Here is a 4,566-nt window from a genome sequence, read left to right as displayed (position 1 = left end):
CGGTGAAACCCCCTCTCTACTAAAATAAATAAATAAATAAATAAATGCAAAAAACTAGCCGGACGAGGTGGCGGGTGCCTGTACTCCCAGCTACTCGGGAGGCTGAGGCAGGAGAATGGTGTAAACCCGGGACGCGGAGCTTGCAGTGAGCTGAGATCCGGCCACTGCACTCTAGCCTGGGTGACAGAGCGAGACTCCGTCTCAAAAAAAAAAAAAAAAAAAAAGAAACAAACTAGAGATTTCTTTGTGGGATCAGACTTATTAAATAGTTCTTAGTTACGGAAGAAAGAAACAAATTCCATTTTTAAAGTGAATTTTAGACTAAAGCCATTTAATAAACTTACATCTGAAGTTTTGAATGTATTCAGAATTAGGAGCTTGAGAAAATTAGAGACCTTTGTAAGTATCTGTTGAGCATTGCCCAATTTGAAAGTGTCTTCTGAAAATAAATGAGTATATGAATGAATGAATGAATGAATAAATAAATAAATAAAACTAAAATTCAGAAAAGTAAATATCTCCCAAACCCCAGTTCTTTGAAAGGAAGCCAGCAGCACTTGATGAAGAGGTCACAAGAAATAGAAAGTGGTTTTGATCAAAAGGCCTTAATGTTCCCCTAAGCTTGGCTAAATTTGAGACAAATTTCTTCCTGACTTGAGGCTTCTGACCTCTGTTTCTTAGAGCATTTAGTTTAGAAAATTTTAAATTGTAAATTATTTATCTGGTTCTTTGAGATGCAAATCCTCTCCCAGCCTCCTGCCAGGTTTATAATCCAGGAAAGCTTTTACCTGGGCCCTCTCTTTGTGTGTGTGTGTGTGTGTGTGTGTGTTTCCCCATAGATTTTAGATTTTTGTTATTTCCATAGGCTTTTGGGGAACAGGTGGTATTTGGTTACACGAGCAAGTTCTTTAGTGGTGATTTGTGAGATTTTAGTGCACCTATCACCCAAGCAGTGCACACTGAACCCGATTTATTGTCTTTTATCCCCCATCCTCTTCGCAACCCTTCCCTCTGAGTCCCCAAAATCTTATGCGTTTGAATCCTCATAGCTTAGCTCCCATTTGTGAGTGAGAACATACTGTTTGATTTTCCATTCCTGAGTTACTTCACTTAGAATAATAGTCTCCCATCTCATTCAGGTTGCTGTGAATGCCATTAATTCATTTCTTTTTATGGCTGAGTAGTATTCCATTATATTTTTTTATATATATATAATATATATATATGCACACACATATATATATACTTGCACACACATGTTTATAGCAGCACAATTCACAATTGTGAAGTATCAAAAAGATACTTGCACATGCATGTTTATAGCAGCACAAATTCACAATTGCAAAATTTTGGAACCAACACAAATGCCCGTCAATCAATGAGTGCATAAAGAAACTGTGGTATATAATATATATATAAAATAATTTTATCTTTTCCTCTGGGTAGACACCCAGTAGTGGGATTGCTGGATCAAATGGTAGTTCTACTTTTAGTTCTTTAAGGAATCTCCACACTGTTTCCATAGTAGTTGTACTAGTTCACAATCCAATCAGCAGTGTAGAAGTGTCCCCTGTTCACCACATCCACGTCAATATCTATTATTTTTTGATTTTTTGATTATGACCACTCTTGCAGGAGCAAGGTCGTATCGTATTGTGGTTTTGATTTGCAATCCCCAGACCATTAGTGATGTTGAGCAGTTTTTCATATGTTTGTTAGTAATTTGTATATCTTCTTTTGAGACTTGTCTATTCATGTCCTTAGCCCACTTTTTGATGGGATTGTTTCTTTTTTTCTTGCTAATTTGTTTGAATTTGCTGTAGATTCTGGATGCTAGTCGTTTGTCAGATGTATAGATTGTGAAGATTTTCTCCCACTCTGTGGGTTGTGTGTTTACTCTGCTGACTGTTCCTTTTGCCATGTAAAACTCTTTAGTTTAATTAAGACCCAGCTATTTATCTTTGTTATTATTTCATTTGCTTTTGGGTTATTCATCATGAAATCCTTGCCTGAACCAATGTCTAGAAGGGTTTTTATGATGTTATCTTTTAACATTTTTATAGTTTCAGGTCCTACACTTAAGTGCTTGATCCATCTTGAGTCGATTTTTGTATAAGTTCAGAGATGAGGATCCAGTTTCATTCTCCTACATATGGCTTGCAAATTATTCCAGCACCATTTGTTGAATAAGGTGTCCTTTCCCCCACTTTATGTTTCTGTTTCCTTTGTCAAAGATCACTTGGTTGTTAAGTATTTGGGTTTATTTCTGGGTTATCTATTCTGTTCAACCCTTTCTCCCAGTATGTGGGAAAGGAGGAGTCTAACTTTAATAAGCACCAATTAGCAAACATACAACTCTCCCAGTGCTTAAACACTTTCCCACTTTCTGGTTCAACTGAGTTGCATTCCCTCTCTCTCTCCCATTGTAATAGTCCTGAATAAAGTCTTTTTCTGTCTGTTTTAACTTATCCAGTGCAATTTTTTATTGACAGTTTCTGTGGTTTTGTTGCATTTCATTCTGCTTTGGTTTCTGTTATTCCTTCCCACCAACCTCACACCATATGAATTCCATTTTTCACCTAACAGAAGAGAGCCTGGGGAAAGAGTCAACATTAGGCTAGCTGAGCAAAATGAAAAATATTGGTGGTATCTTTTAAAAAATAAAATAAAGAAATCTTCAATAATCCTGTTTCTGAAATACTCTTAAGGTATTAGAAAGCAAGGCTGCCTTTCCCTCTACCTATGTCTGATGAGCCATCTACTGACCAAATATTTTTTCTCTACCTTTACATTTCACCTAAAACTTGTTATAAATTCTCAAATACCACTTTACTGTCATTTATTTCTTGAAGTGAAGGCATTGAATTCTTTTGTTAAACATGTAACTGCTATTTTGATGAGATAACCAGTCACCCTTCTTGCCAGTCTTCAATGTGCAAGTTTAAATTAATTTTATACTATCAGTTCCTAGGAAATGATTTATGAGACAAAAATATTTTGATCCATCTTTCATCCAATTTTGTGAAATAATGGACATTAAAAGGGTTGATGTGGTTAGGATGTGTAAGAAGGAAAGATGATGGTAAGCAAGATCTTAATTCTTCCAAAATATTCTAGAAGAGATTTTTGAAGGGATGATCATGCTAAGTATGTGAAAATATCTTCCTTAACCACAAGCAGTGCAGAATTTTGTCACTTAATGTTTTGACAGGCAAGATATATCAAATCTATGAGGAATGAGTTATTCTTGTGTAATTTAAATTGATCAATGGCATAGAAAAGAGAGTAAACTCTTGCTTTCATCTAATAAGATTAGCATAGCCACATCACAAATTTGATAAGGTAGCAGAAAAAGGAAAATCACTGATATACCTCACTTATAAGAGATAGAAAGTAAACAAAATTAAAATAGGCAGCATGTTTTAAAAAAGTACCAGGAATTAATTAGTTCAGGATATGCAAAGATGATTTGACTTTAGCAAAATTGTATTAATATCAATTTGTTATGCTCATAGATTAAAATTTTAAAAAATTATCCTGATTTATAGTGAAGGAACATTTTATTATGACTTTGATTGGTGATTATGGAAATATCTAAGGTTTGAATTGTGTACCTCATAGTTCATGTGTTGAAAACTTAATCCCCAGTCCAACAGTTTTGGGAAGTAGGGGCCTAATAAGTGGTGGTTAGATCATAAGGCCTTCATGAAGGGATTAATGTCATCATTGTTGGAGAGAGTTAGTTATGGAGAGAGTGGGCGTGTTATAAATACAAGTTTGACTCCCTCTTGCTCTCTTGTGCAATTGCCCTTCCTTCTTCTGCCATGGGATGACTTGGCAAGAAGGCCCTGGCCAGATGCCAGCACCTTGAAATTAAACTTCAAAACATTCATAGCTGTGAGAAATAAATTTATTTTCTTTATTAATTACCCAGTCTGCAGTATTCTGTTATAGCAACACAAAACAGATGAAACAAGATATTTCTATTTAAAGACATCTTTTATCTAATTCAGAATAGAAGGACGCTTCCCTAACATAATAGTGTGAGCAAACATAAACCAACAGTGGACATTCTTAGCAGCACCACATTAGAGGCCATCTCTCTCTCTCTCTCTCTCTCTTTTCCCCCTTTTTTGACCCATTTCTCCCTGAGACACGATCTGGAATTTCTTCACCTTAGAAGGTAGCCATTTAAAGGTTTTTGTTTGTTTGGTTTCTTCTCAAAAATTTTTCTTTTTCTCCAGAAGCATGATTCTCATGTAGACCCATTTGCAGAACTCCCTAAAATGTTGAATTTGATGTCAGATTCTTACTTTTCCCCTCTTTCATTATTTGTTTGTTTTTTCAGAGCACAGATGGATTTAATATGTCAGGTATTTTTGATGACGTGTGAACTTTCACATCCAACCCTTGGTCTTACAAGCCACAGATTTCCCTTTCTTGAACCCATCTCTAACTTATGTATTACTTAACAAAAAGTCATTATAAAACCTATAATAATACATTCTACCTTCTTACATATCAACTTTTCTAGTCCATAATTGTTCATCTTTTTCCTATAAAAAT

The sequence above is a fragment of the Macaca thibetana genome, chromosome 2, assembly GCF_024542745.1.
Source record: "Macaca thibetana thibetana isolate TM-01 chromosome 2, ASM2454274v1, whole genome shotgun sequence".
Lineage (NCBI taxonomy): Eukaryota > Metazoa > Chordata > Mammalia > Primates > Cercopithecidae > Macaca > Macaca thibetana.
The sequence above is the reverse complement of the archived record's forward strand: the minus strand, read 5'-3'. Positions refer to the sequence as shown.